At 34.2% G+C, this 15,458-nt stretch overlaps 1 protein-coding gene across 1 annotated transcript in view; it reads right to left on the bottom strand.

Annotated features, from left to right (window-relative positions):
• Nucleotides 1-15,458, bottom strand: part of LOC115432778 (polypeptide N-acetylgalactosaminyltransferase 10-like) — a 268,778-nt gene that overhangs the window by 200,049 nt on the left and 53,271 nt on the right. The gene's annotated exons all lie outside the window — the stretch shown is intronic.

Genomic DNA, 15,458 nt, shown 5'->3' with positions numbered 1-15,458 from the left:
GCCGTTCTCTTGTATATTCATGGATTTTGTTGTTTTACTTGCATATCAACCAACACAGTGGACACTTATGCACCATCCCATAATACATTGCAATTCATACCGTGACTGTAACATTCCTGTTCTTGATAAACCTGATATGCAGCAACATATTTGAGTGTAAATCAATTGCTAATTGTTATTAGACTGTAATTAACAGTTTTGTTTTTTGTTTTTTTTTAAGTTGTTGTGTTTTGTTGTTTTTTGCATATTATTGGAGTGAGTAATAACTACTATTATAGTATGTTAAAATGTGAGAAAATGTCAGATTAGCAACATTAAAAAAAAAACATTTATTACATCGTTTTCACACAGTATGACAGTAAATGCATGTTTTTTTGCTTCAGAAATTAAACACATGGTGTCCAGCTAAGTGGACATTTTTGTAACTCCATGAAAAACAGATTGATAAAAAAACAAAAATTTCAATCACATTTTTTTTTCATGCCTAAAGAGGAATAAAAACACTCAGGAAAAATATCTTGATTAAGGTTCTCATAATTCATGCATGAAAGGGTTAAAGTTGAACCTACTTAAACCAATTGATTATCATTTAAGTGCAACCACTTGCCTCAAATTTTTTGCGTAAACTCTACTTATCCGGGCTTACAGTGAGTAACAATAACATGCTACTAATTAGATATTGTATTATTATATTTTAGATGACCTCACTAGTGTTCAAGTCTAGATATAAACCAAGTTCAGAATCCACGCTGTTTCGTCCCCTGTATTAAATATGACACAGACAGAAGCTCTCAGCACAAAATAACGTCACGACTGAATATAGAATAGACCGAGTGGTTTTCAACAGACACATACATTTGTAGATAAAGAAACATTTTGTAGATGTACTTCCTCTGGCTGTCAGCCAAATGATCATGAGTGCCGCTGACAGCTGCAAGTTCACACAAAGAAGAAAAACAGCAGCTTTATATTCCTATGACTCCTTGAAATGACATTCATTCCCGCAGTCGTCTCATACACACACACACACACACACACACACACACACACACACACACACTGTCATACAGCCTCATCGTCATAAGCTATTATTCTCTACTCAGCATTAAAATGCAAAGGCAGCCATTTATGTAATTCTCTGCGCTTTAGAAACGACTTTCAATGAGTCAAGATATTATAGGATCACAGCACAACGGTAAATTAATTAGCTCCATGGGAGGATGCAATTAGGGAAATGTTGTTAATACAAACGACACGTCTGACTGCATACTATTAACCAGGCTGTTAGCTTATACCACAGTACTGTCCAAAAAAACCACAGCGCTCAACACTGGTAATGTGTGTGTGTGTGTGTGTTTTAAATGTAAATACACACTGTTTACATATGAGGCGTTTATGGATGTGCTTCTAATGGTACTTGAGGCCAGGTTTAGTACGTTACACATCCTGTAATAAATAAAGTAATAGAAACCAATTATTTGGTTCTTCTTAACCCTTTATCAGGCATTTCACTATTTTTGGTAATTTCCTCGTCCCCCAAAAAGGAGCCAAGGGGTATTGTTTTTGGTTCAATTTGTTTCTTTGTTTCTTTATTTCTTTGTTTTTTAACCCTCCAGCAGCAAAACTATTGGTTGAATTCCTACCAAATTGGGTTTATAGATTGCCAGTGACCCAAAATAGACCTGATTATATTTTGGGAAAAGTAGGTCAAAGTTCTTATTTTTTATGAATTTTTAAAATATTTTCTTAATTTACTTATAAAGGATGAAATTTCAAATATCTGTAGCAGCAAAACTATTAGTTTAATTCATACCAAATTGAGTTTATAGATTGCCAGCAACCCAGAATAGATCTGATTACGTTTTGGGAAAAGTAGGTCAAAGTTCAAATTTTTAATAATTTTTTAAAATCCTTTTTTCCCCTCCCATTTACTTATACTGGGCAGAATTTCCAGTGTCTTTAAAAACATTAATTTTGTGTCAGTTTACTTCAAACTTGGCACATATATAGAGGTAATTGATACGCTGACATCAGCACATGCATAGACATGATGACATCATCTGGATCGATGCCAAAATAAACTACAATACATGTGAGGGGCGGGGTTTGTTGTGCCTGGAACCACTTGTTATTATTTTTGCCACTTATGGGTAAGGAACCAAATATGGTAACTTCATTAACCTTTATTTTCTACGTAACAATAGTCTTATTATGTCCTGAGTGTTTCTATGAGTGAACTATAAAGGGTTAAAGACTTGACATAACCAAGAATTTATAAAACAAGGATGAAAAGACATGGTAAAACAAAATAAAATAGACTAAAAAAAAAACAAAAAACTATGAAACTATATAGTCAAAAGTATTCGGACATGTTGAATTCATGTGGTTATTTTGTAAAAAGACAAATGTCACAATATAATTTTATGTTGTAATAATAAATATCATTGCTAAACTCTGGTTAAATTATTTTTGCTTCCAAAATGCCTTAAGGATGGTTTTTACTTTATTTCTCTCAACAATTATATATATATATATATATATATATATATATATATATATATATATATATATATATATATATATATATATATTTTTTTTTTTTTTTTTTTTTTTTTTTTTTTTTTCAATCCATGACTGTGATTTTCAATGTTCTACCTATAAATTTCTAAAATATTTTTCATGCACTGACTGCATAATTTTCTACCATAAGCAACCAAAAGCAGTAATACTTTACCATAGAAGTGTCCACAGAAAGTATATCTGATAAGTCAAGAGAGTACTGACATAGCATCAAGCAACATATACACTATATGGACAAAAGTATTGGGACACTTTGAATTCAGGTGTTTTTTTGTTTTTTTTTCTAACAGGGGTCTGGGATACAAAATAATAACGACAAATGTCATAATATAGTTTTATTTTGGGATAAATATCATTGCATTGATTAGTTTGGTTTAAATTATCTTTGCTCCAAAATGCTTCAGAGATGGTTTTTGCTAATTTTTCTCAACAATGATTTTTTTAAAACCCATTAATATGGTTTTCAATGTCCTACCTCTAAATTTCTAAAATATTCTTCATGCTCTGGGTGTAAATATTAATTTTCTACCAAAACTAACAATCTACTTTCTTCACATCTCACATAGGAAGAAAAATCTCCCATTAAACTTGAAGGAAAAATCAATACTTGTAAACTATATGGACAAAAATAATGGGACGCGTCATGGCTACAGCTGGATACTTTTGTTCATATAGTGTAGATGTGCTCTCTGGTTGTTAAGTTTGATGCTATGGTGCCTGTAAAAGTCCTTTTCCAAATAGTCATTACCAGCAGAGCCTACTTTTCTAAATGAGGCGCCATCATAAACTCGTTTATTTAACTAAAGTACAAGGATGAGTGTCTGAGCGTAGCCAGTGTTTCACCTGCAGTAGGTGGTGACTGTAAAGGCTTTAAACACTATTTCAGCCTCTGGTCCATTTACAGCAGTGGATCGATTCACTTCATGCTCAGCCGGTTATTGACATAAAGTGTTACTATATTTGTCTTTGGATAGCACAGAAAAGGAGCTGACAGGCAAAGGACTGTGAACATGTGACACACTACATAAAAGCTTTATTGTTTATCGGGGTAATCGGTAAAAATGTGGTTTGGCAGATGCAGTGGGAACTCATGTTAGTTCTTTTTCCTCCTTCAACACTTGTATCTTTGTCTATTACTCTTCTGTATGACACTGTTTTTAATTTTACAGCTGCTTTGTGTCTTTAATCTATTCTTGTGTTTTATTTTATTTTATTACCTCCGCCAAGGAGGTTATGTTTTTGCCAGGGTTTGTTTGTTTGTTTGTTTGTCTGTTTGTCTGTCTGTTAGTGTGCAACATAACTCAAAAAGTTTTGGACAGATTTTGATGAAATTTTCAGGGTTTGTTGGAAATGGGATAAGGAAGAAATGATTAACTTTTGGGGGTGATCCGGAAGAAATCCTGGATTCTGGATCACTTTGAAATTTTCGTTAACATTGTGGTAAATGGGGCCAAAATTTTTGTTTCCCAATATCTCGCTTAATTATTGACCAAAACTCATGAAATTTAACTCAGGAATTGACAATGGGGTCCTCTATCCCATTTCAAAGGCTGATCCGGATCTGATCCAGAAGGCGGATTTTATCTCAATTTATATAAAAAATGGGGGTGTCCTTACTTTTTGGCCTACTGTGCCTTTAATATTAAAGGTAGAAATTTCTGACAAGCGCCATCGTGTAGCTCAGTCAGTTCCGCATCGGGAGTATGCCACCGGATTTCATGTAGCTTTAATACTTAAGGGGCTAGATCCAGAAGAAAACCGCCATTACGAGAAATGTGATTTTCGTGAATAACTACTGAACTAATAAGGATATAATTATGAATCCAGTTGCTAATGGTATGTTTTCATGGTCAAGGAATCTTAAAATATAGGTAAAATAAATATGGGACTAATATTTATGGTGGAAATCACAATATGGGGGAATTGTGCAAATCTCATGCAATTTGACTCAGGGATTTACAATGGGGTGTTCTATCAAATGGCAAAGACTGATCCGGATCTTTCAAAAAGTTATGGACAGATTTGGATGAAAATTTCAGGAAATATTGATACTGGCACAAGGAACAAATGATTAAATTTTGGTGGTGATGGGGGGGGCACTGATCTGCCTTGGCGGAGGTCTGCGCTCTCAGAGTGCTTTTCTAGTTTTAAATTTTGGTTTTCCCCTGTAAGTTGCTTTGGAAAAAAGCATCTGCCAAATGCATAAATGTAATGTAAATGTAAATGTATCGTTACTTTTCATCTTCTTTCACTTCCTCTGTTGTTTTTCATGTGTAAAGTGGTAGAATAATAACTAGCTGTGTTTTATTGGGTAGTACTAGAACAGACTGAATACAGAGGAATGAACAGGATTGGACCTTCACAATTTCTTCCATTTGTTATGTATGATTAGGGCTGACCTTGATTTACAAAAATAAAATCAAATTACAGCAGAAAAATAAATCAATATATAATATTTAATAATTTGATTTATAGGGGTGCCATTTTGGCACACTTGGTGACAGATGCTAGTATTTTTGAACATTTGACCTTGCGCCAAAAATAATAATGCAAATTAACCGATGTTGCTGTTAATCATTGACATATGCCAGGCTGCAAAAATCAAATAATATGTGATCCACTTTTATGTAGTCTATTGAAAATAATAATAATTTTTTGTGTTTTTTGCATCCAAGAAAATGGTTTGTTTACAATACAAACACGGCATTTAAAGGGTTAAAAAATGTGAAAATTATTGAGAATTTGGTATTTTTATTTATGGCTGAAGTTGATGAAATAGAAAAAAAGAGTAAAAGAATTAAAAACAAACTGTATGAAAATTTTTTTGACATTATTCCACATGTCTGCCAAAAAAGGCACACTTGGTGCTTAGTAAGGGCCTTGCTGGATGGGGCACCAGAGGGTTAAATGAGTTTTTTTTTAAAACTACGACTTTATTCTCATTATATTATGACTTTATTCTCGAAACATAACGACTCTATTCTTGTAGCTCTTGTTTTTTGTTTTCTTATGTGGCCTTAATACGTCGTCATACAAGTTAATTCAGACAGTAAGGAAATGAGTTTGTTATTCTAAATACCAAAAAGATTGGGGATTTCGAGGAATCATTTATGGCTGCAGCCCAAATTTTGGTTATTTAATCATTATTTGCATATATTAATTGGTGTTTCCTACTTGCATAAATACAAAATCTGATGTGGCCATGGGCATCAACATCCCCTCAGGGCTCCTATCGGCAGTGTGGCTGGTGTGACTGCAAACCTTGAAGGTGTGCAGTTCTCACAGAGCTCCCCAGTGGCTCTGGAAACCCCCAGGACGGTTTGTCAAAAGTGTCTGATGTGATAACCAGCATGACCGTGATGGTCAGACAGTTTTACCACACAAGGGAAAACAGAAGCCGGGTCCCAGAACCAGCCCACCATGTCCTCCAAAGAAAATAACCCCCTAAAAATCAAGGCAAAGGCAGTATTTTTCATAGAAGTGGCCAAAAAAGTATATTTAATATGTCAAGAGAGTACTGACATCGTAATCAAGGATAGAACATCAAGCAACAAATTAGAGCTGCACAATATATCGTGTTCTCAACTACCTGGGTACCTGACACACACTGCACACAAAGATCCACCAATCAGAATCGTTCTTAATCAGTTTGCTGAAGCAGACCACGCCCCTGCACATGGAGTGAGTAGCAACATTAAAAAATGAGCAACGAACAAGAGGAAGCCACCGAAAACGAAGACTTGGTGCAAAAAAGAAAAGCAGCGTCAGTTATCTGGAATTATTTGGGCTACGAGAAGGATGAAACTGAAACAGGTGTTCTGTGGCACCTGTTTCCACAACGAGAGGAAACACAGCTAATTTGTTTGACCATTTACGACGGCACCACACAGCTCTTACATCCTCCTGAGTAGTTTTAATTATTAGCTTACCAGCCGACAGGCCGTAAGCTACTGTCATCATGTGGTGTCCGGCGGCGGCGTCTGTCGTTGTCTGTCATCCGTTACAAAACTTTCAATGGTCTTCTCCGAAACTACACTTTCAATTGACTTCAAACTTGGTATACAGCTTCTTTATGTTTATGTCAACACAAGGTATTGAAATCATTTCGATCCGGATCTGATTCTGGATTAGGTGCGACTTTGAAAAATTTCCCCATTATAACAGATAGGAAGTGGATGGATGCAATAACTCAGTAAATATAAATGATATCAAGCTGGATTTTCTACAGTCCAGCCCTGATGGGGAGATGACCAAAACATACTGGCCACATGCTGATCAGGATCTTCTTCTGGATCTGGGAACTTACGGAAAATTTAACATGGGCTCTTATGGGGAAAAAATTTCCATCGTCTTTTTCTCCCAAACTCCAGTTCTGATTGACTTCAAACTTGGTATACAGCTTCTGTATGATGATGTCAACACAAGGCAGTCTGTTTTTTCCAATATCATGCAGCCCTGTAACACATATACAAAAGTATTGGGACATGTTGAATTCAGGTGTTTCTTTTCTAACAGGGGTCTGGGATACAAAACAATAATGACTAATGCCAGAATATAGTTTTATATTGGGATAAATATTTTATTTCATTTATTAAAGGTGCACAATCCATGTATCATTCATTCATTCGTTTTTCAATTTAAAACCAAAAATCAAAAAACAAAACAATAACTTGTTTTTTTGTTTTTCATTTTCAAAACCAGAATGAAAAACTGATAACGGTTTGTTTTTTAATTTCCCAATTTTGTGCTCAAATGAAAAAGGGAAAAAACGGATAACGCCCGTTTCATCCCATTTTGCTGTTTTCAATATAGTTCAGTCGTCTGACCCGGAAGTAGTCGTTACAAGGGAAAAAATAAACAAAGGGAATCATGGCCAGACTGGAGGAATATTTTGCTATAATTAAGCAGCTGTTTGATATGTACAGAAGCGTACTGCATTCACACAAAAAATGTATTTATTTTTTTTCAGAAAACAGTATCTCATTAATTCGGAAAATTCTGTTTGTTTATTTTTTCCCCTAGTCATGACTATTTCCGGGTCAGACAACTTAACTATATTGAAAATAGCAAAATGGGATGAAACGGGCGTTATCAGTTTTTTTCCATTTTTCATTTGAGCACAAAATCAGGAAATGGAAAAATGAACCGTTGTCTGTTTTTCATTCTGGTTTTGAAAATGAAAAACAAAAAAAACAAGTGTTTTTTATTTTTGGTTTTAAATTGAAAAACGAATGAACGAATGATACATGGATTATGCACTGTCACACATATTTCATTATTTTTGTGGTAATGTCTGAAGTTCTAGCACAGAAAATGTGCCTTGGTTACCAAGTTTCCATCCAGTCTAACGTGGTATAGAAAGCCTGATGAAAGACTCAGCAGCAGCTGGAGAGTGCAGACCTCTGCCATGGCATATCTTTCCATGGTCATCAGATATGACCCGTTTGGACGTTCAGAGGCTCTGTAGTTACCGTGGAAAAACTGTCATCGTCCACAACATTGATTCACAACTTGGTTTATGTTCAGTTAATGATTCAGTTTTGTCTGTATTTGATATATTAACCCACAATTTTAATCTGAGCTTTAATGAACATGTACATGACCAGTGAAATAAATACGGGAAAAAAAATGATTTTTACTTAAAAAACCCAAAATACAGAGGATAATGTTTCAATAAATAATGATAAATCACATAAGAAAGGTTCAATACAGAGGAAATATTCATTTGAAAATGGTCACAAAAGTAGCACTGGTTCTTTATGGGTTAAGGAAGCTCCAGTATGCTGCCCCATTTCTGTTTGATTAAAATTTCAGTTCATGCCTCTGTGATATTCCACTGGGACTCATGGTGCACTAACAACGCTCTGAAAAAGACAAGGACAAGACCAAGCTTTACAACCTCTCTGAGTATTTCTGCGAAACACCAAAGTTTGGAGTGTTTGTATTTTTGGACATAAGAAAAGCTGATCTCTGTGGGTGAGAAACTGACTGGATGTGGGAGAAAGAAAGGACAGGACAAAAAAAAAGAAGAAGAAGGAATATCTTTGTGCTCTCTCACACAGTCACGGAGCAGATGTGGAGGACTTCGCAGAGAACAAACAGCTCAGGGAATTTAACTCCCAGAAAAGCTGTCGTAATCACTCAACACTAATAAGAAGGAAATGGAACTGGACACCACATTAACCCAGCGCTCTACTGGAACGTTCATTTCCTCCCCACCATAGAGGCCCATTCATTTAGATTAAATTCATTTCAGTTCAGTTTGAATTTACCGTCATTTTCCACTCCGGAGCTGAAGCAGCGTCACAACTGATGGTAATGAATAAGTGGGGACAAGATGGGTTACATGAGGTGGGTTAAACAGGGGCATTTCCACTCAGGAAAAAGGTTGATTTTGAGCAAATTATCTAGTAATTTCTGTTGCGCAAAACAATGGCACCAACTGATAACAGAGGGCAAAACACAGGACAGAAATAACAGTTTCTTTAAAGTTTAAAGATACAGACATAGCTATAGATATAGATACTAATGAAAAACATATGGTGAATTTAAAGAGAAGATCACAATACATAAAAGACATGACAAACGCTGAAGCTGAAACTGAAGCACTGTGCTTCTGTTTATCTGTCAAATGTTCATTGTGGTCAGTTTCAGATGCTGCAGCTCTTTCATAATTCATAGTTTGAGTTCTTGTTTGTTCAGTATTAATTGTCAGCCTTGGAAATCCAAGCTGGACTGACTGCACATATCCTAACCAAGGAAAAAGCAATACAATTACTATTTAAAAAGCTACTGTATATTAAAAAAAAACAAAAAAAAAAAAGAAAGAAAGAAAAACAATAGTGGGAAAAATCGAAATTGCACATTGGAAAGTACTAGTAGAAACAACTGGCAAAGTAGTAATAATAATATTAATAATAATAACAAGAAGAAGAAGTACATTGTTATGTTACAATATAATATTATAGTATACACAATATGTATACATACATATATATATATATATATATATATATATATATATATATATATATATATATATATATATATATATATATATATATATATAGCTTACAAATTGCAGAATAAAAGTACTAGTAGAGACAAGTGGCAAAGTCGTGAATAATAATAATAATAATAATAATAATAATAATAATAATAATAATAATAATAATAATAATAACATGCTGACATGACAAGACATGACAAACTGTGAAGCTGAAACTGAAGCACTGTGGTTCTGTTTATCTGTCAAATGTTCATTGTGGTCAGTTTCAGATGCTGCAGCTCTTTCATAATTCATAGTTTCAGTTCTTGTTTGTTCAGTATTAATTGTCAGCCTTGGAAATCCAAGCTGGACTGACTGTACATATCCTGACCAAGGAAAATCAAATTCTCACTTTGTGCAGTAATCTACACCTGGCTTTTCTGCCTCCGTCCATAATAATATACATTATATAGACTAAATGTCGTCAAAAATTAATGTTTATTTGCAACATAGTATAGCAAACTATTACATGATTAAAAAAAAAATAATAATAATAATTTTAGCAAAAAAAAAAAGTCTCCGTTTTGAATGTCTGGGGGTCTCCAGAAAATGGGGTCACGAGCCAAAAAAGGTTGGGAACCACTGCATTAAAGTGACAAAAACATATTGTCATATTGTCGTTGTGTGTACAATGTTGAAGCAATGAGTCAAATTCAGCCCCAAGTGTGTAAGCAATAAGGAAAATCTGTTAAAAAAAAAAAAAAAGATGGCTCAACTGGCAGTAAACTCCACCAAACTCCTGTAACTCCCATTGTCTAAGTCAGTTACTGTAAATAATCCCCTCCCCAAACACAGAATAACTGTCCATGCCTTTCCTTTGCTAACTTTGTTCTATGCCTTTTAAGTAAATCCCAATGGTTGTTTCTTAACGCCAACAGAAGCTTTATGCTGGCACTAAGTCCTATTAAATCTGGCCCTCAATATTTCCACATGAAGAACTTTGTGTTAATTCTCTTTGAGCCGTGATGCCTTGAAGTAGTGATATCGAGCGCCAGGATTTTCTAAATGAGCACATGGTGCAGACAATGACAATTAAAAGGTTGGTTTTGACAGTTTTGAGCCAAAAAATAAATAAATAAAAACTATAATTAAAAGAAAAAATTATAACTAACTGAAACTGTATTATGTGCTTACAAAACTAACTAAAACAAATAAAAATTATGGATAAAATTCCCTTCGTTTTTGTCTTTTGTCAATGTTGGATTGATAGGAAATTGATTTATTTCACTCCAGCAATTTTAGCTAGCAGCACCATGCGGTACTTCATGGTCCATCACTTCTTGTCACTTGTGGTTTAGAGTCGTCTTCTGGTCCTCACTCTACCTGGAAACATGGAGACTAAAGTTGGGAGAAAGCTGCAGAGTCCTGTATGGGATTTATTTTGGCTAAAACTTACTTAGGGGGTCAAATGAGTGGCCATTTTTGTCAAAAAAAAAAAAAAAAAGTTGTAAGAAATGCATAGAAATGTGTTGAAATAATGCTAATCCATTTGTGCACAGACTACTGATATTATTTGACAGTGGAAGCTCTATTTTCAGAAATATTGGATTTTGAATAGCACGTGTATGTGAAAACTTTTGCTGGTGGACGGACGTGACATTACCCATGATGCTCTGGTCAGTACCAGTACTTTATTAGGAATAAACTTATATACTTACTATTGCTAATTCTCCTCTTATTCATAAATGTTAGTATTGTGGATCTAAAACAATAACCGCTGACACAAAAATACAAAATGTGGCAGTGGACGGATGTGACATGGTTGTTACAGATCCCATCATACTGATGCTCGGCAGCCATGTCACCGTTTACACTAATGATCCCTGTGCAAAAACTAGGATCATAAGTATTTATTGTATAGTTTATCATCATACTAAAGAGTAAATAACAATGTAGAATTGTTATTTCTTTATAAAAATGCTTATTATTAGAAATCTGTTGATTTAAAAAGTGACGTGTGACATTCCTCATGTATGTATCGGCGTAACATAAGCAGGATGGATCAGCACCATACTCCATACTGAACCTGTAAAAATAAAACATGTGATATGTAGGAGAGAATCTTGTAAGAAAAACTGAGGAATCTAAAAGAATAGAATATTTGTTTTTCAGGTAAATTCAGTTAAAATATGACTTTGCCATTTGTGACATGAAAATATAGCATTAATTGTGATGAAATTGGACATTTTTGAGCTGAAAACATAGTTCATATGACCATCAACATGTTGCAACAGAACTGAAATCCTGTAAATTTGCAGAACTTGTATTTACCAACACAAAGTTTCTTTGGGGATTCACTTATAATGATTTCTTATGCACAAATACATAAATAAGACCTTTAAGCAAATTTTTAGCCGCAGAAGAAGAGAAAAGTTATTTAAAAATAACTAAAACTAAACAAAAACTAAGCATTTAGAAAAAAAAAAAAAAAAAAAAAAAAAAAAAAACTAGCAAACCTGCTCTAAAAACAAATTGAAACTAACTGAATTAGAGGGGAAAAAAAAGTCAAAACAAAATAAAACTAAACTATAATGAAAAATTCAAAACTATTATAACCTTGCTTCTAAAGTTATATTACAACTACTGCAAAAAAAAAAAAAAAAAATACCATCATGACCATTATTTCTCTTGTTCATTGTCACCTGCTGATACCTCATAAAGTGAAATCCTCAGGGTTGCTTGACCCTTTTTCATGCACTCCAACACGTCAAAAAGATCCCTAAAACTAAGCATTTAGAAAGAAAAAATAAATAAAAAAAACCCTCATAAAAACTAGCAAACCTGCTCTAAAAACGAATTAAAACTAACTGAATTAGAGAAAAAAAGAGTCAAAACAAAATAAAACTAAACTATAATGAAAAATCCAAAACTATTATAACCTTGCTTCTAAAGTTATATTACAACTACTGCAAAAAAAAATACTATCATGACCATTATTTCTGTTGTTCATTCACACCTGCTGATACCTCATAAAGTGAAATCCTCAGGGTTGCTTGAGCCTTTTTCATGCACTCCAACACGTCAAAAAGATCCCTAAAACTAAGCATTTAGAAAGAAAAAAAAAATAAAAAAAAACCCTCATAAAAACTAGCAAACCTGCTCTAAAAATGAATTAAAACTAACTGAATTAGAGAAAAAAAAGTCAAAACAAAATAAAACTAAACTATAATGAAAAATCCAAAACTATTATAACCTTGCTTCTAAAGTTATATTACAACTACTGCAAAAAAAAAATACTATCATGACCATTATTTCTTATGTTCATTGTCACCTGCTGATACCTCATAAAGTGAAATCCTTAGGGTTGCTTGACCCTTTTTCATGCACTCCAACACGTCAAAAAGATCCCTAAAACTAAGCATTTAGAAAAAAAAAAAAAAAAACAACTCATAAAAACTAGCAAACCTGTTCTAAAAATGAATTAAAACTAACTGAATTAGAGAAAAAAAGAGTCAAAACAAAATAAAACAAAACTATAATGAAAAATCCAAAACTATTATAACCTTGCTTCTAAAGTTATATTACAACTACTGCAAAAAAAAATACTATCATGACCATTATTTCTGTTGTTCATTCACACCTGCTGATACCTCATAAAGTGAAATCCTCAGGGTTGCTTGACCCTTTTTCATGCACTCCAACACGTCAAAAAGATCCAATTCAACAGACCAGGCAGGGGGAGATATCACACAAAGACGGCCTGGACACCGCTGTGGGCCTGTTATTGTGTGGTATCGCCAACATCACCGATAGCCCATCATAAAAGCTGACAGAAAAACATTGTAAACACGACCATCTTTATTGGGCTCTGCGCCTACCTGCTGAGCGCTCTGTCACTACCTTCCTAATGACCATCATCACAGAGACGAGGCGCCATGCTGACACAAACAAATTTCTGCTCCGGGGTACTTTTCAACCTCGATCAGTATTCAAGGTGGAGCGCAAAATAGCTAATAGAGCACCACAGGAGCTGCACGGCGAGCTGCACAAGCCCCTGTTTTATCTCCATCAACCGGTCGATCATTAATTACAAAGCAGTGTGTCTGGTAAGTGACGACTGTAATGGAAATTTATATTTTATCGAGCAAAACATTCAGTGTTACGGCACAGAAAAGAGAGAGAGGGAGGAAAGTGGGCAATTTTACCTGCATGACTGATCACTAATTAACTTTCATGTTGCCATTTATTGGTCTATTCATCTAATGTTTGCTGCTTACAAAGACTCTAAATGAGATAAACAATATAAATGGACACAGTGCCAATCCATTCACGTTTGCATTCTGAATTTGTTAAAAAGCAGCAAATCTGCTTTTTTTTTTTTTTTTTTTTTTTTTTTTTTACCCGCTTTAATGATATAGAGAAAATAAACAGGTTTATAGCTTTCAGTGCATTCACAGTGGAAACGTGACATGGTATAATGTGTTTACAAAAGCAGATTTCTGGTGATTGTTATTGTCAACAAATCCAATGTACGGACTAAAAGCGGCAGTAGATTCATCTTACGAACAGTGACATCTGTGTACATCTAACTCAGTGTTTTTCAGCCTTGGGGTCAGGACCCCACATGGGCTCGCCTGGAATTTAAATCAGCTAAAATTTACTTAGGGGGTCAAATGAGTGGCCATCTTTGTAAAAAAAAAAAAAAAAAAAAAAAAAAAAAAAACTTGTCAGAAATGCATAGAACTGTGTTGAAATAATGCTAATACATTTGTGCACAGACTACTGATATTATTTGACAGTGGAAGCTCTATTTTCAGAAATATTGGATTTGGAATAGCACGTGTATGTGAAAAGTTTTGCTGGTGGACGGACGTGACATTACCCATGATGCTCTGGTCAGTACCAGTACTTTATTAGGAATAAACTTATAGACTTACTATTGCTAATTCTCCTCTTATTCATAAATGTTAGTACTGTGGATCTAAAACAATAACAGCTGACACAAAAACACTAAATGTGGCAGTGGACGGATGTGACATGGTTGTTCCAGATCCCATCATACTGATGCTCGGCAGCCATGTCACCGTTTACACTAATGATCCCTGTGCAAAAACTAGGATCAGAATTATTTATTGTATAGTTTATCATCATACTAGATTGTAAATAACAATATAGAATTGTTATTTCTTTATAAAAATGCTTATTATTAGAAAACTGTTGATTTAAAAAGTGACATGTGACATTCTTCATGTATGTTTTGCCGTAACATAAGCAGGATGGATCAGCACCATACTCCATACTGAACCTGTAAAAATAAAACATGTGATATGTAGGAGAGAATCTTGTAAGAAAAATTGGGGAATCTAAAAGAATAGAATATTTGTTTTTCAGGTACAGTTAACCCTTTCATGCACTGTCCACTGGAGTGGACAGTTCTTCTCCAGCTGTTCTCTTGTATATTCATGGGTTTTGTTGTTTTAGTTCCATATCAGCCAACACAGTGGACGCTTATGCACCATCCCATACACTGTAATTCAGATCATTACTGTAACTTTGCTGTTCTTGATAAACCTGATCTGCAGTAACAGGTTTAAGTGTAAATCAACTGTTATTTGTTAGACGAGAAGGTTTTTTTGTGTGCATAATATCTCCATGAAGTGAGTAATTACTAGCATTAGAATATGTTAAAATGTGAGAAGACATCAGATTAGCACCATTAAAAATGCTTTTATTTCATTGTTTTCATATCACTTTCTGATATTGGGTTTTAAACACATGTTTCTTTACTTCAAAAATTAAATGCATGGATATTTTTGTAACGCCACAGAAAAAAAAAAACTTGATCACATTGTTTTTTTCATGGCTAAACACTGAAGAAAAAAATCTTGAC

Source organism: Sphaeramia orbicularis, chromosome 14, assembly GCF_902148855.1.
Source record: "Sphaeramia orbicularis chromosome 14, fSphaOr1.1, whole genome shotgun sequence".
Lineage (NCBI taxonomy): Eukaryota > Metazoa > Chordata > Actinopteri > Kurtiformes > Apogonidae > Sphaeramia > Sphaeramia orbicularis.
The sequence above is the reverse complement of the archived record's forward strand: the minus strand, read 5'-3'. Positions and strand labels throughout refer to the sequence as shown.